Source organism: Pinus tabuliformis, chromosome 1_2 (genome assembly GCF_031772625.1).
Source record: "Pinus tabuliformis cultivar Carrire ecotype Pingquan chromosome 1_2, CPIR1, whole genome shotgun sequence".
NCBI classification, from domain to species: Eukaryota; Viridiplantae; Streptophyta; class Pinopsida; order Pinales; family Pinaceae; genus Pinus; species Pinus tabuliformis.
Window position 1 is genome coordinate 1150512550 of NC_142298.1, and position 25260 is coordinate 1150537809.

Genomic DNA, 25260 nt, shown 5'->3' on the forward strand with positions numbered 1-25260 from the left:
AATTTTAATATCAAGGTAAATGATGTTCCAGAGCATAGGATTGATGTCTTCATAAGAAATTTAAAGGATAACATCCAAGATAAGGTTCACCTTTGGGAACTTGATTCATTGGAGAAGGCATTCAAGGCGGCAAGAAAATTTGAAATCAAAATTACTGCAACAAGGAAGTATACTACTCACAACTATAAAGAGGGAAGTATTGTTCCTTCTAGCCTTCCACAACCTACAAGATTGACAACACAACAATTGGAGGAAAAAAGAGCAAAAGGGCTTTGTTATAGTTGTGATAGAAAATACACTAACAGTCATAAGTGTGACGAAAATAAATTATTTATATAGATTTTGAAAAGGAGGAATAAAAGGAACAAGAAACTTCAAAAGAAGAGGATATACACCAGGAACCAACCCCATAGAAAGAAGAAATGAATCTGACCATATCTTGTAATGCATTAGCATGAATGATCACTCCTCAAACTCTCAATATAGATGGATATATCAAGAAGAAAAAGGTAATAGTGTCGATTGATTCAGGTAGTACCCATAATTTTATTCATTGTAAGATAGCCAAGAAATTAAATTTCTTTCTATATCCAACACCAAAGTGTCAAGTGATGGTTTCAAATGGAGGAACTATAAATTTCTCTAGAAAGTTCCATAATATCAAGCTAACCATGGGGGAATATGTATTGAATAGTTCAATTCTTTCCTTCCATGGGTGGTATTGATGTTGTACTAGGAGTCCAATGGTTGCAATCTTTAAGGATGGAAGCTTTTAATTTTCAATAACTTTTCATGAAATTTTTTTGGGAAGGAAAGGAAATTGAATTATGGGGTAACACAGGGAAACCAAGGAAGATAATTAGCTCTAATGGCATGACAAATATTTTGAAGGAGAAACAAGACGTAATTTCACAACTATTCTCACTAGAGGTTCAAACATTGAAATCATCTATTTCTTGAGATCTCCAAAAAATCTTGGACAATCATTCCAAGGTTTTTGAGACTCCCAAAGGCCTCCCACCTATTCATTATTATGATCATGTTATACACTTGATTCTAATAAGTGTTCCTCCAAACATCAAGCCTTACAAATATCCCTATGCCCAAAAGAGTGAAATTGAACGTATGGTTTTTGAAATGCTAGAGGCCAGTATAATTCAACCTAGTCAAAGTTATTTCTCTGCTCCAGTAGTATTGATGCACAAGAAGGATGGATCATGGCATATGTGTCGAGATAATAGGGAACTCAACAAGCTCATTATTAAATATAACTTTACCTATATCATTGATGAATTGTTGGATGAATTGCATGGATTAATTTACTTCACCAAGTTGGATCTTCGTTGAGGATATCATCAAATTAGAATGAAGACTGAAGACATTATGAAGACAACATTCAGAACTCATGAAAGTCATTATGAATTTTTGGTCATGATTTTTGGCCTTACTAACGCACCTTCCACATTTCAAGGTTTGATGAGTTCCATTTTCAAACCCTTCCTTAGAAAATTTGTGTTATTATTGTTTTATGGTACACTAATCTACAACAATTCTTGTAAGGATCATGTTCAACATGTTGTCAGGGTGCTCAAACTATTGGAGGGAATGCAAAAACCTCCAAATGCTTATTTGGAGTACATGAGGTGGAATATTTGGGTCATATTGTATCTCATAAGGGTGTTAAGGTAGACCCTAAAAAAATTAAATCCATTAAGGAACGGAAAACCCCCACAACCCTAAAGCATGTTCGAGGATTTCTCGAGTTGACAGAGTATTATCGCAAGTTTGTTAAGAGTTATGGGAGAATAACAGTGCCTCTAACAACATTATTGAAGAAATGTGCATTTTATTGGACTCCAAAAGCAACTAAGGCCTTTTAACATCTTAAAGAGGCAATGTGCCAAGCACCGGTCTTAGCTACACTAGATTTCACAAAAACCTTTATTGTGGAATGGGATACCTCATGAAATGGAATTGATGTTGTTTTAATGCAAGAAGGAAGACCCATTTCTTTTTAAAGTGATCCAATCAAGGGGAAGTATTTACACAATCCTATTTATGAGAAGGACATGTTGAAAACACTGCATGCACTAAAGAAATGATGGCCTTACCTAATGGGAAGACACTTCAAGGTAAAAACAAGTCACAATATTCTTAAATAAATTTTGGAACAAAGATTATCTTCAAAAGAGAAGAAAAAATGGGTCACCAAGATGTTAGGTTATGAATTTGAAATCATCTACATCAAAGGGAATAAAAATGTTGTTACAAATGCGCTCTCAAGAAAGGATGAGAATGTGGAAGCATTGCTCTGTGTCATTTCTATTATCCAACCTGATTGGATAACTGAAGCAAGGGATGAATGGAAGAATGACGAAGAGGTGTGGACACTCATTCAAAAGTTGCAGCAAGATCCCAATACATCTAATATATTTATTAGGAAAAAATATACATTATGGTACAAAGATCACTAATATTTATTTAAGAATTCCCAACTAAAACAAAATATTCTTTTGGAATTGCACACCTCCCCCTTAGGAGGGCACTCAGGAATTTTAAAAACTTACCACAGGAATAAGAAGGAATTTTTTTTTGATGGCCTTAAATCTGATATTCACAATTTTGTGGCAGAATGTTTGGTTTTCCAACAAAATAAATTTGAGACAATTAAGACCTTGGGTCTGTTACAACCTTTATCCATTCCAATTCAATGTTGGGAGGAGGTATCAATGGATTTTATCACAGGTTTACCCAAGTCTGAAGGAAAGAATTTCATCATGGTGGTAGTATTAGACTTACAAAGTATGCTCACTTTTGTACATTATCGCATCCATTTAAAACCAGTATAGTTGCTACAACATTTATGGAAACAATTCAAAAGCTACATGAAAACCCAAATATTCTTGTAAGTAATAGAGATCCCATTTTTAATGGAAATTTTGGACGAAATTATTTTCTTGTATGCTTAATCAATTAGCTCATAGCTCATCTTATCATCCTCAATATGTGTTAGAAAATCAGAAAGGCAGAGAGATTTTCTTGTTCTTGGTAATTACTTGTGATGTTTCTTATTATTACGATTCTTTATATCTCCTTTCATTTTATTTCATCAAGCAATTACCAAAGTAGCAGTACATAAAACAAAAGACACCAGATGTAGGCAGTCGAGGAGAGAGAGAGGAGAGGAGAGGAGAGGGAGAGGGAGAGGATGCGTAAGCAGGCTCGACTGTTAAGGACCTTTAGGTACTCGACCATAGGGAGAGGAGAGGATGCGGATGCAGGCTCGACCAACGCCCCCCCACCCAATAAGTAAATTGAACCTTTAGGGTGCAATTAACTCCAGTTTGGGCGAACACATCTTCTTAAAAGAACTTCTCTAGGTATTGATGGTTCAATGGGAACAAAAATGATGGGCTTCCAATCTTCCCACCTCTATCAGGGCCCAGGGAAAAAACCCCTTCGAGGGGAAAACCAAGTCAATATAATTCTTCCTTTCAATAGCATTCTTTAAGACTCTTCACCCTACACCAAAACTAGACCTTCCCTCCACAACAAGTCAGCCTCCCAGAAGTTTTGACCTCTTTCCAGTGACTTTGACTAGGCAACAACTTACGGCAACTTGCATCTTCCAGCAATAATGAAACTTGGAATACTTCGATCTCCCAATATAGGACACGAAACAGAGAAAGAGAAACACCAAAATTTCGATTTTCCTTCTCTCCTTAGACTTCCCCAAACTCACATTCACTTCGACTCTACGGCAGTAGACTTCGCAACTTTTCCCAGCTACAAGACAACTTCTCAGTTCTTCCCAACTACAAGACATTTTCACACTTCTTCCCAGCTACTAGAGAATTTGAACTTGTGTGTGAGAATGATGCTCCAAATGAATTCAATGAGCTTCCTTCTATAGGCTTCATGTTTGGTCTAATAGGGTCCTTATGCCGAATTGATCTTCTTCTAGGTCGACATGGTATGGAGGTTACATAATTCATATTTAACTCAACACTTAACCTTTTTTACATGATTCAAAAACCCAAGAAGGGTCTTTTTAAATTTACAATGACTTTATAGACAGAATAAATCCTAGAAGTCCTCAATGGGGACTTTGACCTAAAACATGGTGACCAAAGCATGAAACCTGTGCTTTAATAAGTCACAATAATAATAATAAAATTTATTTTCTTTATTCTTTTGACAAGTTCATTACATTATGACTCAAGTACATTATTGAAGACTGAACATAGTTACATTGTCCAACACTCCCTCTTAACGAGGGAGGTATTCGTAATGTACAAATACAATGGAAGATCTCAAACTATATGAACCATGAAGAACTTTAGGCACCGCAATGCCATGGACTATATTCTTGACTAGGGAAATCTATCAAAATAGTCACTCAACAGTTTAGGCACCACAATACCATGGACTAGATTCCTAACCAAGGCAATATATCTAGGTGTGACTAATATGGACTCAATCTTTCATCCCCTTTAGGTACCCTCAGTATACTTGCTAACCATCAACCCAAAAATCCATGTGTGTATCCAAAACAGAGCTTAATAACTAAAACTGCTTTTCTAGCTTCCAGACCCGGACATCAACACAAAATGCTAGTCAGATTTCTTCCCAGGCAATGCTTCACTCACAAAGCCTCAACACCCCTTGATCCAACAGATCAAGAATGACCAATATCTCCCAATCAAACTGATTGGTAACCAACATGCTATCAAAACCTTTAAGATATTCGTCTATACAAACACAACCCCAATCAATAATATACTTTCATATGTACAAAATCAAATACAAACCTCCGGGGTATTTCAGACAACTTGATGGTGCTTCTCAACTTTCCGTAGTAGGACTATCAATCAAATATTTGATAGAAGATTCCTTAATCATATGTTTTCCTTCCTACTTCCCATGCAACAACATATCCTCTAAAATTTGTTCTTCATTTAACATCAAGATATGCCCTCCCTCTCAACCATAAAGCATATCTTTATTCGGACTCCCTCTTAATCTTAGGAAGTTCTCTTCTATTCATGCTCTCTTAGGGAGATCAACTTCTTCTTTTTTTCATTAGAGAATCTTTCGTGGCTTCCAACCATATCTGAGTTATCATCATCACCATCATGCTTAATCATCAATGAGCATCTTCATCATATTGAAGATTGTGTACCTGCACAACTTAAATAGAAAGTACAACCAAATCTATAGAAGCATGATGTTAACCATATCAGAATTATGGAAGCATTTCATCTTTATATATATTGGATACCCAAACTTAATTACAAACAAGATACACATACTCTTCAACATCTTGTTAAGGACTTTATCATAAACCCTATACTACTTCATAACACTTTTCATTCCATCTTGTGTTTCAATGTTTCTTCCAAAGGTATGACATACCTTACTTCAACATATAGCAAACCCTAGAAATAGTTCACACAAATATAGATCTACAAGGCATCTAACAACCTTTCAAAATTCATATGTTAGACTTCTCACTACGGATTCATACAAATCCTAGATTTCATACAAAACCTAGATTTCATACAAAAGAATCAGTCAAAGTCAATCACAACTTAGTCATTAACCTGACCAACTTCCACTAGGATTAGTTGCAAACCCTAGATTTCTTATCAATCATAAAATCCATCCAAAACTCAAATTTCACAAATCTCAAATTATCATATTGTCAACATTCAATAGAAATTTCTACTTCGACTAAGGTTCAACTCCAAAAACCTTAGAATTTCATTTTCACAATTTCAACAATTTTACACAAATCATCATATTTCAAATATTTTACTTTGACTAAGGTTCAAATCCAAAACCCTATAATTCCATTTCACAATCTCAATAATCATCAAATACATAGATCTCATTTGTTACATTTCACACTAGGCAATGTTACTACTAGGATTTAACTGCAAAACCCTATATTTTCATTTTCAACAATCAGTTAATAGATTTCAGATTGTTATATCACACATACTAGATAATTTAACATATCCACAAAGCCCTAGATTTCCAAATATCATCATCTTAGAATCTCAGACAAGGATTTCCATTAAATCCTAAGACTTATGACCATCAATAAATAGGTCAACACATATATCTATGAATTCATAATCATATAAAATGTCCAACAACATTGATACATATGACCTAGACCAAGCTAGGGTTTTGACCAAAAAGACATATCCATACATGCATATATTTCATCATCGTGCAAAGACTTTTAATATAATGTGTTAGTTAAACCCAACTTCACAATGATCAATAAGTGTTAGACACACAACCATCTTGATTACATTAGGATTTGATAAGACAAACACACATACCAAGGAAATCATTTCTAAGACAATATAAGGATATTGCTTACACATTCCACCAAACCCTAATGAACTAGGGTTTCAATATAGAAACATCAATAATCACCAAGAATTCAAAGGTTTGGGATTTTAGAACTTAGCATTCAACTCTAACAAGTTAGGATTTCTCGATCATACCAAAATACCAAACATGACATCATCAATAAAAACTTCAAATAGCATTTCACAATATCCCTAAGTAGTTTTAGGTTTTCATACATTCCCATAACATACCCTTCGATTGGGTTTTTCCATAACCTATCTAGGTTTCTACAAAATCAGTTAAGAATATGAGTGGGGTGGGTAGATTTATCAAGAGATGAATCTCCCAGAAAAGAATCATTATGATTCAATATAGCTATACATAACAATGTTAGTAATTGATTCTCAAATGAATAATCCTTTCAATATAAAGAAAACAATGGATTTAAGGCATACCTTTGTTCCTTGACCATCCTTGTCTTGAGAGGTCCTCCTTCATACTTCTTGCATATATTTTCCTAATAAAAACAATAGGGGGAGAATGGTGATTAATATTTAATTTAATCAAAACTAAATGAATACATGAAACCAAAAAATGAAAGTAAATGAGATACTTATCTTAGGTAGTTGTTGGGGGATCCTTCCAAAGCTTGAGGGATACCTACAAACTTATAACAACAATAAAAAAATGTCTTTTACAAAATAAGTTAAAAAAATAAAAATTCAAAAAAATATAAAGAAAAATATCTAAAGCTATAAGAAAAGGACTTAGTAGTGTAAGTCCCTAATGTCGGGTTCTTTGGTATTGAATTTCTTTTAGTCTCCTTCTTCAGCAAAGTTGGCTTGATCCCTTCCTCTCTTCTTATTCTTTGGATTCTCGGGACAATCACTCTTGTAGTGACCCTTCCTATGACAACGATATCACTCTATCTTGGACATGTCAAATTTCTTCCTTGGTCCCTTTGATCTCTTTGCTTTATGACGAGAAATGTATGAATTTGATACTCCTTCAGGATTGGTAACCATAGAGATCCTTAGTTCTTCTTGAATTCAAGTGGTCCATAATTCTTCAAAGGTTGGAGATACCTTCCAACTGTTGATACCTGCAACAAATGCATCTCAAGAGGGTGGTAATCATAATAGAGTAGTGATCACAAGTTCTTTGTTCGGAACAACCCCATCGATGGCCAAGATACCATCCCTAAGTCTAGTTATCTACAAATATTGTTGCCATAGTATCTTTTTTAGTCATTTTCGTAGTTCTTAGCTCATTCTTCAAACTTGCTACTTGTCCAATGTTCTTAATAGTAAATAGCTTCGACAAGGCTTCATACATTTCCTGAGCATGATCGATGTTAGCTATGCATGGGAATATATTTTCCTTTATCCCTTCTACCATCAGATTCATGGCCACCAATTCTAATTCCTTGTATTTCACTTTGTCGGCATCACCGGATTCTTTTGTAGGCTTCTTTACATTTCCTTTGACCAAGTCCAGTAACTTATTCTTTTCAAGGATTAGGTCAATCCTCTTCTTCTAGGACCTGAAGTTAGAGGCTCCTTCAAGTTTTTTATCTCCCTTGATTGATTTAGACATATTCCTAAAATATAGTAGATTCATTTCCTAAGATAGTCATTTCAAATGGTTCCATGATCAAGTGCTTGAGACTGCCTTTTTCTTCCTTCTTTACCAAAGCTATGAAACCATGTTAGCAAATCAAAAAGGCAGAGATATTTTCTTATTCTTGATAATTACTTGTGATGTTTCTTATTATTACGATTCTTTATATATTCTTTCCTTTTAGTTCATCAAGAAATTACCAAAGCAACAATACATAAAACAGTAGACACCAGATGTAGGCACATGCCACAGGAAACCCATTCGAGGGGAAAACCCGATCAAGATAATTCTTCCTTTAAATGGTATTATTTAAGACTCTTCACCCTAGACCAATTCCATACCTTCCCTCCACACCAAGGCAGCCTCCTAGAATTTTCGACCTCCTTCCAACAACTTTGACTAGGCAGCAGTTTCCAGAAATAGTGAAACTTGGAAGACTTTGATCTCCCAATCCAGGACACGAAACAGAGAAAGAGAAACACCAAATTTTAGATTTTCCTTCTCTCCTTAGACTTACCCAAACTCGCATTCACTTTGGCTCTCCAACAGCAAACTCTGCACCTTTTCCCAGCTACAAGACAACTTTTCACTTCTTCCCAACTGCTAGAGAAATTGAACTTGTGTGTGAGAATGATGCTCCAAATGAATTCGATGAGCTTCCTTTTATAGGCTTCATGTGGGGTCGAAGAGGGTCCTTAGTTCTACTTGATCTTCTTCTAGGACAACATGGTGTGGAGGTTATATAATTCATATTTGACTCAATACTTAACCTTTTTTTATAGTATTCAAAAGCCCAAGAAGGGTCTCTTTAAATATAAAATGACTCTATAGACTCAGAATAAATCCTAGAAGTCCTTAATAAGGACTTTGACCTAAAACATGGTGACACAAGAATGAAACCCATACTTTAATAAGTCACAATAATAATAATAATAATAATAATTCTTTTCTTTATTCTTTTGACAAGTACATTACATGATGTCTCAAGTACATTATTCAAGACCGAACATAGTTACATTTTCCAACAATACGATGGGAAAACTCAGATAGTGAACAATTTTTTGCCTAGATATCTTCGTTTCTTTGTATCTGATAAAAAAACACAATGGGTCAAGTGGTTACCTTTGGTTGCGTTGTCGCTCCCAAAGACATCCTTGGATTGCTTACAAGACCAATGTCTGGGTACATCTAAATCGGTGTGCCTCAAATGATTCTCAAGTAGGAGGAGACATCACCCATATTCTATATATATATATATATATATATATATATATATATATATATATATATATATATATATATATATATATATATATATATATATATATATATATATATATCAGAGAATTGGTTCTTTCATCCAAAGATACAAGCCATATGTTTCAGCTTTTATACACACATCCCATAAATATAACAGAAATACTGGAGGCTGAGCACTTCAAAGATTTACAGTTTTAATAAGCTTTATAAGATAAATGAGAGAAGTCAAAGCAAAAGGAAAACTTAGGATAAGCACCAAGGATTCTATATATGAAACATAAAGCCTGAAACCATGAGATTTACTATAACTACTGAGTTAGAGGAAGATGTAATGGAAAGAAAAGAAGTTGAGTGATATGCTTCATGCAATACTGCTTGAAAACATGATTTCAACCCCTCACACAAGCATCTGCGTTAACACTTTAACGTAGTTGAATTTCTAGAAAAGTCTGAAATATCAAAGTATATATTATTGCATGAATTCAAAAGAGGAAAACACACAAGATGAATGAAACATAGAAATAACACACTGTAATACTTCAGAGGAGGAATCACCACCAATCCTGTTGTTGGGTGTAGGAATTACACTTAAGAAAACTCCTCAACACTTAAATTGTCAACCCGGGGGATTCGTAAACTTAGAGCCGAAGGGTAGGCAATGCCAGAGATGGTATGAATATTTCTAATGTCAATCCCTACTTTCTTTAAAGGAAAGATTGCAGAATCAAACTAAAGAGAGAAAAAGGAAACTTGAACCATCAAAATAATCTAAGACTGGAACAAGGAAGAATGCATTTGCAAAAGAGATTTAGAAATAAAGGGGCAATCACTCTAGCTAACTATTGATTAACTACTGAGTATGTGTTTTCTTTAGCAGAGACACTTTAGTAGTCTCATCAGATGGGCCCTTCAAACCTGCTTATATAAAGATTTCCTTCTTGCACTAATCTATCCTGCACTATCACAGTCTGCTTGCACTAGTGCAAGAACAAAGATTTATGCAGAGGGTATAAATGGTGTCTGTACTAAAAGCGTTTTGCTTCCTGCAAGGGCTTGAACTTTTTCAGGTTCAAAGCACTCAGATCCCATGGCAAGAAACTAGTTCTTGCACCAAATCAAAGCTTCTTGCACTTGGCATTTAATTCTTGAAATAAGTGCTTAGTTACTGCAAGTGTTATTATATTGTGAAATCCAATTGCACACATAAAAATGAATGTTTCTGATTTTAACAGAGTGCCAAAATAAAGAAACAATCCATATAATTTATCTTGTCATGAAATATTAATGAAATCAAGAAGACTGCTGGAAGTAAACTAAAAAAGTTTACTGCATCACGCTAACCTGCACTGGTGCAGGTTCATTTCTCCTGCTTGGACCAGGTGGGGAAAACCAATCAAACAAAACTGTAGAAAATGAATAGTACACCAATGTGCACTGGAGCAGGTTTATTTCTCCTACTTGGACCAGGCGGGGAAAACCAAATCAAACAGAACTGCAGAAAATGAATAGCACACCAACGTGCACTGGTGCAGGTTTATTTCTCCTGCTTGGACTAGGTGAGAAAACCAATCCGAAATCAGATGCAGGAAAATTAATTTTAACTACTTCACACAATGAATCTGCTTTCACTCAAACAGGAATACATGCGCTGGAAATTAAATCACACCTGACAATATAAGCATAAATTACAAGAAATGGAAAATAGGGTAAACGTGTTGGGTTGGTTGGGCCCTAGCTAATCAATGCGTTTTCCTTTCAAATAGAAACGCTTCTCAGTATTTTATCAATTCATCAGCTTTCAAACACAGAAATACGATTTATGAAACATGAGGCGGAGCTCCCTTCTTATTAATTCATAGAGGAAAATACATGCATGAATACATAGTCCAGCCCAGATTTGGGCAATAGCAAAATACAAGTCTATTACCGCCTCCCTAGTTGTATCTTTGTTCTATACAAACTTCTATCAAAAACTATCTTGTCCTATTTACATTCTTCGTTATATAGATCTTTGGCCGAAGGCCAAAAAGATAGTTTAACCAATTACATAACCGATATGCAGAATTTAGCTTCTTGGCCTTCAAAATTAGGCATTTCAACAAAACTGGCCATAGCCAATATCCAGCTGTTCATTCTTCATAAATTCGATCTCAGCTACCTTTGATCAACCTTGTTATTGTGGCTGAAGCTCGGCTGCCTTCAGATCTATCTTGTTGTCGTGGCTGAAGCTCGGCTGCCTTTAGATCGATCCTGCTGTCATGGCCGAAGCTACGCAAAACGAGGTGGTGATCAAGGAGGTTCGGATCTGCTGCAAAGATTCGTTATGCTGGCACCGGTGCAAGATCCGATCCTGCACTAGGATCAGCGGTCACGGTAAGCACTTGAATACCAAACAAACATTGGAGATATCGATGAGTTGCAAAAGTGATTATAAGCAAGAAATCATGTAATAAATAATTAATTAATGCTAAGTTAAGGTAAAAATATGAAATATAAAGTTCATGCGAAATATGTCATAGTTCTTGGACTAGTGCAAGATGAGGGTGTATAAGAGAGGTAAAACAGCGGTAAATGGTTATAATTTAGGAAGGGAAAAATGGTCAAAAGAGAGAAAATTAGGGGGCTAACATCCTCCCATCCCTAAACTGTTGTGTGTCCTCACACAACTCTTTACCTCTGCAAAAAACTTCAAAACTTTAAGAGTTCCAGCTCAATCCTGCTCTGGCATACTATCATCAGCCTGCAATGTTTCAGACTTCTTCTTTTTGATGGTCTTTAATTTCTTTGTCACCTTTTTAAGTCGCCTGAAACATTGCGCAACTCGGTACTTCTAGAATTTAACTTCTCTTTTCCTTTTCTGGATCTCTACCGTCAATTCGCCTATGCTCTATTCTTTATCCTCCTGCGCTTTGGCTACAAGCTGCTCTAAATTCTGCACTTGAAGCTCTAACTCAACTACCCAAGTAGCAGGAGTTACCAAATCTTTTTCCTTTTTTGTTTCAGTAGGAGCTGTGTCTTCCTCAAGGACCTCCATATCTGCCATGGTTACATCAAGAAACTCTTCTCCCTCTGGTCTCTCTTCTTCTGTTTCTTCCTCCTTTGGTTCTACTTCTTCTGGTTCTTCCTCCTCTGGTTCTTCTTCTGTGGGTTCTGCCTCTTCTTTTTTGAATTCTGCCTTTTCTTCTTCAGATTCCGCCTCTTCTTCTTCGGATTCTTCTCCTCCTGCTTCTTCTTCTTCTACTTCTTCGTCGTCTGGTTCTTCTCCTTTTGTCTCTTCTTCTTCTGCTTCTTCATTTTCTTCTTCTTTTTTTGGTTCTTCTTCTCACACTGGTGCTTCTTCTTGCACTGGTGCAGGAGGGGATTCCACGCCTTGTGGGGACTGTGGTTCTTTGCTTGCACCAGATACTTTACTCTTTTTCCTAGGATTTTTGATGAAATCTACCAACAGAGCATCATCTTTGACCTCTGCAAAAAAATTTGTGTCCGCAAGGACTGACATGTTGTCATTTTCGGGCGTAGAAGGGGTCTCTTCAGCTAGTGCGCTAGTTGTCTTCTTATTTGAAGATGAGTCCTTTTCTACTTTTTCAAATCGTTTCCTTTTTGCACTGGTGCAAGAAGGACTTCCCTTTTCATTTTTTCTCGGGCCCTTGCTTGTGCTGGCGGGGTCCTCTATCTCCTTTCCAACAGCTGTCTGTTTGTGCAACTGTTTTAACAACACCTCCCATGTCATACCTTTCACTTCTAGCTATTTCAAGACCAAAATTTTTATCAGGATGTGGTGATATAGCCTTGTGTCAACCTGGTCTGCCCTTCCATCCTACACACTTTTAGCCATTTCCTCCAAGCTCTTAAGCAAAAAATAAGGTAAATTCATCCTTGTTGGATAGGTAAATCCCCTCTGCGGACAGAGGCGATCCCACTAGCCTATAATAGAACTAGCCACAATCAAACCATGCTGCTACGCAAGTTCCTAGTTATGCATCAAAGGTGAATCAAGAAGACCAACCTGGAGTCCAACGCTATGATTGAAGCAGAGTTGATATCCTCGCTCCCTCGCTCCAGTAGATCATAAACGAACACCTGCACATGCAAAGGAAGATACAGATACCAACATAAAAGCTACCAAGGCACAACTATATTTCAGTCAGAAAGGAAATAAATCAACACATCACCATAATAGACAATGAGATTGGAACTATAATAGCAGTCGCTCATCAATTAATAATAAACAGGAAAAGTTACAACCATTGTTCTGACGTTGACCCTCTCCTGGCTGGGCGAGTAACTATATGTGTCTTGCAGTGCATCTCCTCTCCGGCAGCATAACCTCTCTAGCACTCACTAGCATTCCTCCAAGAACTCAAGAACTCAACATCTAGCACTCCATGACTAACCATTATCACTAGCTTGTCAAATGCATAAGGACAAGCTTATATAGATGAAGAAGGGAGGAGGATACGATGAACCGGGACACCTTTTGTGGATTAACATTATCCCCAAAAGCCATTAAAGATGGATATAGGATAAAGCTCGACATAAGACTGATTTTTTATCCTCAGAAAAGCTCCATGTAATGAAGGAAACAACAGTCGGACGTGCGTTAAGGCAAAAAGCATGACCAAACTTGGTTGGCGCGACTGCTGCTCTAAGACAGAGCGCCAATGGTCGCGCCCTCTTTTGAGGATCTCCATCATTGGCGCGGGTAAGATACTGTGGACTTGCGCCAATGGAAAAAGAGCACTTTTCAGGGATAATCTGTAGGAGGTGTCTTCAGGGAACATGAAGTACATACTCAGGGGAACATAATGCAAGTGTTTTTAGACTTTGTCACTTCTTATAACTCCCGGGATGAGTCCTCCAAGGTACGACAAGAGGAGTAACAGGGATGGTGACAAATTACTGTGTAACAGATGCCCCCTAAAGCATGAAGTCCGAGAGGTGGAGAGGGGTGAAATGCTTTACAAGAACACACATAAGAACACATATAGTTACTGCCGCCGAGGATCTGTATTAAGAGAGATGACTGATAGTTCAATTACATGATGTACGTGGTATGGTCGCAGCCATCCATAAGAGAGTACATAAATAATCTAGATCCATAGTATGGACGTAGCCATCTGGTTAGGATCAATGAATTGACTCAGGTATGGTCGCAACCATCCAGTGAATGAGTCAAGTATCAAGAATCACGCCTGGATTACAACAGACACAATCCAGGGTCTTGCGCTCCATCTCGACCCGAACAAGAGTACAAGTTCAAGCATGTGAATATATTAGCTGAAGTCGAACATGCATGAACATCGTCTGATTACCAGTCAATAGTGGAAACTGTTAACAGACGCGAGAGGTACCACCAATAATGACAATGGTCCTCAAGGTACTATAGGTACAATCTACGGCGCGTGAATTAATGATCTGAAGTCGAACACCCATAGAATCATTCGATCGGAGGCCAATGATGAAAACCTCACGTCGAACACGAAGAACCTGCCATTGAGGCATGCAGGCTCCAAGGCACCGGAAGGGAGTCTCTAGATCAACTTCCTGGATAATGAGTTGAAGTCGACAGGGAGTGACCTTGATCGAAGGTGGGCCATAATGTTTCCCACATCATCGACACGAGACAGAGAGATAATGTTGTGAATCAAGATTGTACGAACTATCAGAGGGAGGTTGTTTCTTTGCAGGGGTCAACTTCTCTTGAACATATCGGCGGCACATTAACGGAATTGGCAGTATTCGACATCAAGGTATCAAAGGTCATGATGACGAGGCAATGAGTGGATGAGAGGTCAAATAAGGTACCCAAGTCCATGGAAGCAAGTGAAAGATATGAGATGAGATATTCCCACCCTGGACACGAAAGCAGAAAAGTGCCATGTTCAAGAGCGACATACTGCCGTCACGGTAATAATTATGGTTCAAAAATTTTATTTTCCCCCCGCCATTTCTGGCGAGTACCCCAGTTATTTTTAACAAGCTTGATGGGGATAGCATATGCTTGTGTTGTGACAAAATCCGATGTCATTAAGTTTTAACGAGTCTGACAAAGGAAGAACTCGGCGTCTTTTCATGTTTAGAGAGTTTGAAAAGACAGCAGAAAAGGAAACTCCAGGGGTGTCCTTTTTCGTAAAGTTGTGTCTCTCGGGCCCGAAAAAGTATAAAATAATGCCCGAAAGAACCGCCCGACTATTACGATCGAGGAGTACTTTTCATAATTAGTGATTTCGACCTGAAAAAGTAAAATAATGGTCAAAACCACGTCGTTTCGTAACCATTAACGAGTTTGGAACGACAAAAACCCGGTAATCTTTTTATGTTTTAACGGTCGACAAAAAGAACTTAAAACGACCGCCCCTTATTACCATTTAACAAGTCAAGAGGAGTGACTCGGCAATCTTTTCCTCTTTAAATGGTCAGAAAAGAGCTGAAAGCAGACCTCCATTTTTATATTCTTTAACGAGTCAAAAAAAGGAAAAATACTTGGCAATCTTTTCATATTTTACGAGTTAGAAAAGAGCGTAAAGGCGACTCGTCCTGAAGGAACGAGTGGTATAAAGGATAGCAACTGGTTCCGGTAATGGTGGAACTTACTCGAAACATGTAAAGGTTAAGAGGCTGGCTAATAAAACCACTCAACGCTGCGGTTCCTCAGGAAAGGAAAAACAACCAAGTGAAAGCATATGATCGGCCAAAGAGATGGTGGCGATGGAATGAAACGACCAAGGCTCATCTAGCAGAATTTAGCAGATAAAAGGCAATCACGGGATGTAAATCAGGTATGGGTTCATTTTTACACAAGCTTGAACCATGGAGAACTTTGCTTGGATTCGGTTTCATGTTTACACAAGCTTGAAACGAAAAACTATTCTTGTTATAAATTCGCATGCCCCCAGCATAATAACGCAAATTGAGGTACATGCCCCCCAAGCTTCATTGCATTCAACAAAGTGGATGGAATGAAGGTTCACTCTCGAGATCGATGAAAGACTCGACTTGTATTTTACGAGATCTTAATTAAAAGACTCGATTTGGAAAGGGAGTTGTTTCATTTTTTAATGAGGTTGACACAGTAAAAGAACTATCCTCATAACCCTTGTTTCATTTTTTAAGGAGCTTGACATAGGAAAACGAACTATGCTCCAACCAGTACCAGTTTCATTTTTTAAGGAGCTTGACATGGGAAAGGAACTATGCTCCGTCCGGACTTCATCATAACGAACAGGAAGTCGGGGCTTCCAAGAGTGCCTCTCCCGGTGGGAGGTCAACATCTCGGAAGTCAGGACCCAATGCCCCCAGGACACTATGCACGACGGCGGCATCGCTGGTTACAGGCATGGGATAGGTGGCCACGTAGTTGACCTGCGGTGGGGCAGATGCAACTGGTGGATAAACACCAGGAGGGGATGATGACTGCGCAGGGGGGACCCGTGGACTAACGAACGATAATTGATCGATAGTCACAATTATTCCATCGTGTGGAAAGCAAACCACACGGAAAAGTGAAGAAATAAGGGCCCCCATGGCATAAACATAGTCACGGCCAAGGAGAAGATTGAAGTCTAAAGCACCTTGGGTAACCCATACGTCTAGATAGACGGTCTTGCCTCCCAAAGTAATAGGGAACTTTGGAAGGAGCCCTAATGGTTGGCTAGTTCTTCCGTTAAAAGCAGTCAGATTTGATGCTACGGGCACAAACTGCGGGGAACCCAAAGCTTGCCAAATAGTGGCAGACAGAAGACTAACAGATGCGCCCTCATCCAAGACAGTGCCAGGTATTGCCTTGTCATAGGCGTGTATCGTGACCCAAAAAGGCACATGAGATGGGAGGCGAAAGGTAGTCAAATGTCTCCAGTCGAAGGAAGCGACTGAACTACTTGGTGGGGGAATCGTATGATTGCCCCCCTGCTCGGGAGAGAGCGCAGTAGGACTCTCAGATGTAGGGGTATTTCCAGATGTAGGAGAATCTGAGGAGACGAGAAGAACATGAGAATGACGCTCTTCCGAAATAGAGTGGTCGGCGGGTGGTGAACTCGAGTCGACACTCTTTCCGACCAATGGTTGGTCTGGAACAGGCTTGGCAAAGCCAGATTCAGGAAGAGGAGGCTGGACAAGAGAGGAATCTTGGTTGATTTCTTTGTCAGCGGGGGAACGTTCTGCAATTGCAGAAAGACGTTGATAACCAGTAGGAAGTTGGGTTGAGGGAGCTGTAAGACTTTCCAATACAATAGTGGCTCTATCCATGAATGGACAAAGGTGAAGGGGATGATTGCCTTCACAAAGTTTACAAGGGATTCGAATCTTCTCTTTTCCCTTACCGTTTCCAGGTGATAAGGTAACATCGCCATGATCGACAGAGGACGATGCAGGGCGGTCCGGATCATGAGACCATACTTCTAAAACCCTGGGAATACCAGGACAATCGCGGAGAAGATGGTTTTCCTTGCATAACTTACAAGGAAATTTGACCTTCCGCGGAGGAGCACAAGGTGGCTCGACTTGGGTTATACCTTTAACCTCTGGTTTAGGGGTCTTCTTCTTCTTTGTCTTCTTCTTCTTTTTCTTCTTAGCCACCTGGTTAGTTGAATCCAGAGGTTCACCAGGCGAAGTAGAAGATGAGGACGCAACAGTAGGCGAAGAAGGGGAAGGGTCCACCTTGGAATCAGCAAGACGTTGTTCGGGTGGAGGAGGTGGTTGTGGACCCGAACTGAACGGAGGAGCACTAGAGGGTATCTCAGGCTCCTTCCCGGTAGATGGCGGGTAATCTTTTGTTCGAGTACTGATATTGATGGGTATCGTTCCAGCCATAAACACTTGAGAACCAAAGGAAGAGGGAGGCTGAGATGGGTCAGCCACCATTTGAGTTTTTTGAGTTTGCTGTGAGGGAAAGGGTTCTTTAAGCACCGCAGGAGTCCCGGGAGTGCCTTTCAACAAACGACTAACTTCGGACCGCCTGGGGCAGTCCTTTGTATAGTGATCCTCATCACAGATAAGACAAGGATACTTGGGTTTGCGTTTGGCACCATCCTCGGGCGGAGGGTTAGGGGCTTCCTGCTTGGGTTGATCTGGCTTATTCTTCGGTTTCCCTTTCTTCTTTGCTTTCGAGGCTTTGTTTGCCATGGTGGTTTGGACGGCATTGACCTCGGAAGTAACATTCGAAGTGGGTATTACCTGGGAGGTGGGTTCATTCGGAGCAGAAGTTATCGCACTCGAGACCACCGATTTTGAAAACAACCATACGGGTAAACCAATGGTCAACCCAGGCGAAGACAATGTTGCGATATACTGAACACCGACATTTCCAACAGCAGGAAATGGACTAGGGTTTCCATCAGGAGGAACACCTTGGCCGGTGGGCGCCGGGAAGGCTGCCATTAAACGAGAAATAATCCTACTCAAGCTAACGCAAACAAAATCTAATTGGGTAGATGTTATCGTGGCCAATAAATTTTAAGACATTGAACTTGACCTTTTCATTTTTTAAGAGTCGAGAAAAGGATAAAAGATGACTCTAGTCTCCTTCGAATATTTAATGAGCACGAAGTGACAAGATGCTCACAGGCACCTTTTCTTTTAGGGAGTCCGAAAAGGATCAAAAGTGACTGCTCTGGAATTCTAGGTAGAGGGTGTGCCAAACTTTTCGCAAAACCACAGAATACTTTTTAGGGTACGGGTGGTCAATCTTCGTGAATGCTGTGTTCACTGCATTGCGAATCGTAGGGCGGCTGACACGGCTTCCTATGGATAAAGGCTTTATTCCTATAGGGGTCTCCCAATATATACGCGACGGTACGTGGGAGCACAGTCCGTATTGGCACCTATCGTTTCACCGTGGAGGAATCACCCAACCACTCGACGATAAACTACCAGGTTTAAAGACGTCGGAACACGTCTCTAACCTAGACCTCTAGAGTATTTGTGTTATGTTCCAATGCGTTGTTATGTTATGTTCACCGTATGTGATATCTCAAAAACTTCTTAAATGCAAACTATATGCCAAAATTATATCATTTGATTCGATGAATTCTATCTACAGGAGGGTTGAGATCTTTTCACAAACGAAATGATCACTTCAACAAACAACAAAGATCCTAATGCAGCTAATAACAAGAAACAAAATTTTTTCTTTTTCTTTTTAATAGCAACAAATAACAATAAATGCTAACTACTATAATGCAAAAGATTTTTTGTTTTTCTCTCCTTTAAGATGGCATGATGCATTTAAACAAATTTTAAGAGATATGCACAATCCAAGTTCAGTCAATGAAATAGAACCAATTCTGAAACACCAAAATGAACCATGCAAGCAAGGAAAAACACAAAGACTTTCACAGAACCATGTAATCTAAGTTCGAATGAAGTCAAGTGAAATCCAAAGAGGCTAGAAGTGAAGTACTCAGAGTATAGAAGATCAAGCTTTAACAAATCACTGGATAGGTGCAGAACACAACCAACAAGCTGACTGGATAATCAAGAGACCGAAACTTCCCACAGAAGGCTAGACATGCAAAGTCACTAGATGTCCTAGGGCTGAGTCGAAAATCAATAGAAATAAGCAAACAGCTGAAGGATAAAGGCTAAGACCAGTCAAGCAGAGGTTCGACACACTTCCAGAGGCTGTAAGAGATATAAAAAGAGACTGAAAGAGCTTTCCACCCACACACAGGCAAAATTTACAGGGCTGGCGCGACTGTCAGCCTGCAACTTGCGCTACCACAGGATTGGCGCGAGTTGCTTTAGAGCAACATGCGCCAACTGGCGCGACTGTCAGAGTAATAACCGCGCCAATTAAGCTTGCTGGCTAAAAGAAATAAATAATACTACCTCAAGTCGGGTTGACAGTGCTCAGATGGGTCAAACAGTAAAGAATAACCTCAAAACTGACTTAGGAAGCTCATTCACTCAAGCAAGCAGAAGAAAATTAACATGCAAGACAAAAATCAAATAGCTCCTCCCCAGCGGAGTCGCCAAATTGTTGGATAGGTAAATCCCCTCTGCGGACAGAGGCGATCCCACTAGCCTATAATAGAACTAGCCACAATCAAACCACGCTGCTACGCAAGTTCCTAGTTATGCATCAAAGGTGAATCAAGAAGACCAACCTGGAGTCCAACGCTATGATTGAAGCAGAGTTGATATCCCCACTCCCTCGCTCCAGCAGATCATAAACGAACACCTGCACATGCAAAGGAAGAGACAGATACCAACATAAAAGCTACCAAGGCACAACTATATTTCAATCAGAAAGGAAATAAATCAACACATCACCATAATAGACAATGAGATTGGAACTATAATAGCAGTCGCTCATCAATTAATAATAAACAGGAAAAGTTACAACCATTGTTCTGACGTTGACCCTCTCCTGGCTGGGCGAGTAACTATATGTGTCTTGCAGTGCATCTCCTCTCCGGCAGCATAACCTCTCTAGCACTCACTAGCATTCCTCCAAGAACTCAAGAACTCAACATCTAGCACTCCATGACTAACCATTATCACTAGCTTGTCAAATGCATAAGGACAAGCTTATATAGATGAAGAAGGGAGGAGGATACGATGAACCGGGACACCTTTTGTGGATTAACATTATCCCCAAAAGCCATTAAAGATGGATATAGGATAAAGCTCGACATAAGACTGATTTTTTATCCTCAGAAAAGCTCCATGTAATGAAGGAAACAACAGTCGAACGTGCGTTAAGGCAAAAAGCATGACCAAACTTGGTTGGCGCGACTGCTTCTCTAAGACAGAGCGCCAATGGTCGCGCCCTCTTTTGAGGATCTCCATCATTGGCGCGGGTAAGATACTGTGGACTTGCACCAATGGAAAAAGAGCACTTTTCAGGGATAATCTGTAGGAGGTGTCTTCAGGGAACATGAAGTACATACTCAGGGGAACATAATGCAAGTGTTTTTAGACTTTGTCACTTCTTATAACTCCCGGGATGAGTCCTCCAAGGTACGACAAGAGGAGTAACAGGGATGGTGACAAATTACTGTGTAACAATCCTCCACCAGACATGTCGACCGGCTTCAAAATGTTGCAACATTCTAAAATGATATACCAAGGTGCGGGTGTATCTTCCCTCGCAAGTCACAAACTTTTGTAAGATGAAAAGGAGATCTTTCCACTATCCCAGCAGGGCACTGCGTGGAACTCCTACCTTCCAGTCTACCTCTATCTTCTTATCAATGACGAAATGCTGCCAGCGCTTCCTTTCTAGCTTCTAATTCTTGAACCACTATTCACTAGTGTTCTCCAAGCCTGTCGTTGCTGCTATGAATTCTTCTGTAACTTTAAATTTGAGAGGCCCAATTTTCACTCGGCCATTTCTAAAACTCCTTGCAAACTGTAAAGCCACTTCTTTATCATGCCCGTCAAACTTCTACAAGAACGGAAGAAAACCCGAGTCTCGCAATAGTGCAAGACTATTGCGATACTCGGCAGTCTGCTCTATTTTGCTGAGAGATAAGGGTTTATTCTGAACAGGCGGCATTGCTGCTTAATGGCTATGAACAGTCGAGTTCTAAAATTTTACATGCAATACCGGGGAAATCGGTCCTTATAAATAGCGATCCAACTGTCCACCATCCTTTCCATCGTATCACCGGTTCATTCGTTGTAGGTGCACAGAATCTTTGAGGTCAGGCCGGATTGGTACTTGCGGCGACGTTTTAACGGCTAGGTGAGGTAATAATTATGAGTGAAGGACGTTTAGGATTATGGCGGAGAGGGGTAATTATGTCCAAGAAACGGTTAAAATATTTCTGCATTCCTTCATAATTCAAAAAAGAACTTAGCATTCATTAAAAAAAGATATTGATTTCTAACTTAAAAAACACCTTGTACTTTAAGTAATTTTCTCCTAGTTAGTATGATAGCATAAGTACTCTCGGCTAAGTGAAAGGACTTCATATAAATTTTCGTGATAACCACTTTCCTATGTCGTATGCTTATGAAAAGAATAACTTGTACTATGTTCCTGACGAGGTGCATGCTTGCACTGATCTGCTTGCAATGCTTAAATTATACTATTCTACTGGTACCATTCTGCTTGCTTTATCATATAGGACAACATGCTTGCACTAGTGCAAGCATAATATCTAAAAACAGAGAATTTAAATAATATAGGCTAGATTTCCACATGACTTCCTCAACTTATACTAAAAATTTGCTTCGCCCTTTCTTGATGCTTCAGAGCATATCCTTTTGCTCTTTGTGTGTGAGATCCTGCAATAAATTCATGAGGGAATAAAGAAGTGGGAAGAAGGGAATTTTTAGAATGGGAAGGAATTTTGTTACAGGGACTCCAGGAATAGTACCAAAAGAGGGAATGAACAGAAGTGGGATAGGGAAAAAATCCAAGGGTAAAGTGGGATTTCTTCGAAGCAGATAGGGTAAATTTTAGAAGAATGTGGGAAGGTTAATCATTCTGGGATTAAAGAAGAAAACTGAGGGAATATTGTGAAAGTGGAATATGAAGAAAGGCATAAAATTTTTTGGAAGGTCTACCTGCACTGGTGCAAAAAAAAAACTGCAGCGAAAATTAAGCATTACTTGAGTAAGAATATCCATGCTAATTACCCCAATTGTATAAAGGTTGGTTCTGTTGAACCTGCTTTTACTTGGTGGTCACTAGCATATCTAAAGATCAAGCAACATTTTCTTTTTATTAGAAATTTTTGATCTTCCTGCCAACAAGCTGGTTTTCAGGTTGATCCTTCTGCAATCATGTCAGCAAACTGATTTTCATAATTACAGGAAAATATTTTTCTTTACTTTTTCTTAATTTTTTTATTTTTTATTTTTATTTTTAAGAAGAAAGAGAATTCATGTTTTCAAAAGGATGGTATTACCATTCACCACTACCGTCCCAAATTTTTGTTGGACTTGTTGTGTAAATCTTTCTTGGTAGGTGGCTAAAAATACTTCTCTAACCTATGTCCATTTACCAAGAACACTGAATTTTGTCCATCAACAGTTTTGACTTCTACTGCTCCATTCTCAAATACTCGGATCACTTCATAAGGTCCCATCCAATGTGTATGGAATTTCCCTTTAAAGATTTTAAATCTAGAATCATAAAGGAGCACCCAATCACTTGGTTGGAATTGTTTTTTCTTAATAGACTTGTCATGCCACCTTTTACGTTGCTGCTGAATTAGTATGTTCTGTTGAACAACATCCCTACAAAATTCATCTAACTCATTTAATTGGAGAAGACATTGTTGTTGTGCCTCAGAGAGATCTAGTCCTAACTGAACTGCAGTTCTGAAAGTTTTGATCTAGAATTCAATTGGTAACAGAACCTGTTTGCCATATACCAGCTCATATGGTGTATGTCCCGTGCTATTTCTCCAAGTGGTTCTGTATGCCCACAAAGCCTTTGGTAATCATTCAGCCCAGTCCTTTCGATGCATATTGACTGTCTTTGTAAGAATGGACTCGATCACTTTATTCGTGGATTCCACCTGGCCATTTGCTTGCAGGTGATACGACGTGGATTTCCTGTGCCGGATCTTATATTGCTCCATCACACCCTGTACCAGATTATAAAAAAACTGCATACCATTTTCAGAAAAAATTTCTCTAAGCACACCAAATCTAGTAAAGATTTCAGTAAAAAGAAAATCAACAACAACTTTTTTTGTGGCAAAATAAATAGCTTTAGCTTCTACCCATTTTGTAACAAAATCTGTAGAAACCAAGATATGCTTTTTACTTAATGATGTTGGATTTATTGGCCCTATAAAATCAATAGCCCATTTTTAAAATGGCTCAATCACAACTTGGGGGTATAAAGGCATTTCATTGGTTTTATTAGGCTAGCCCATTCGCTAACAGCTATCACAATGCTTGACATACTATTTGGCATCCTTAAACAAGGAAGGCCAAAAGTAACCAGCATGCAATACTTTATATGCAGTCCACTTATCAGCGAAGTGGCCTCCACAAGGTTCATCATGAGCAGATTTCATTATATTAAAAACTTCCTCCTCTCTTACACACCTACGGATAATCAGATCTGGACCAGTGTAAAAGAGATCTCCTTGAATCCAAGGATATGCAACACTTTTCTAAACAATACTCCGCTTTTCACGAGCGGACAAGTGGGGTGGTGTTTTCCCAGTAACCAAGTAATTAGCAATGTCAGCAAACCACGGGGAATCTGTTGACATAGCAAAAAGATGTTCATCCAGAAAATCATCATTAACAGGAGTTGCTTCACCAGGATTTTCTAACCTAGAAAGAAAATTTGCTACAACATTAGATTTTCCTAGTCGATCAACAATAGTAATATTAAATTCCTGCAACAATAGTAACCACTTGGTCACTCTACCGCTATTCATCAAATATTTAAGCGCGGAATGATCAGTACGTACAAATACTCCATATCCTGTAATATAGTGCCTAAACTTATTAATTGCAAAAATTACAACTAAAAACTCTTTCTCTGTAACTATATAATTTAATTTAGTGGAAGAAAAATTCTTAATAATATAATAAACAACATAGGATTTTTTATTTTCCTCTTGTCCTAAATCTGCGCCAATAGCCAAATCTGAAGCATCAGAGGAAATATGAAAAGGCAAAGACTAGTTAGGACCTCTTAAAATTGGTGCATGTACTAAATTTTCCTTCAATGTTTCAAAAGACTATTGGCAAGCTATGGTCCAAGAAAATTCACTATCCTTAGCTAGAAGTTGGAAAAGAGGAGCAGCTATCTTAGAAAAAATTTCAATCAATCTCCTATAGTAACCGGCATGTCCTAAAAAACCTCTTACTTCCCTTTGAGTTTTGGGTGCAGGAAGATGCAGAATGATTTCGATCTTTTCTAGATCAACCTGGATACCTTACCAGAAATCAAATGGCCAAGTACCACTCCCACTTTGCACATTAATCTACATTTCTTGTCACTCAAGGTGAGATGGGCTTCCTAACAATGAAGAAGTACTTTTTCCATATTTTCGAGAGCTTCTTGAAAAGGATCACCAAACACAGAAAAGTCATCCA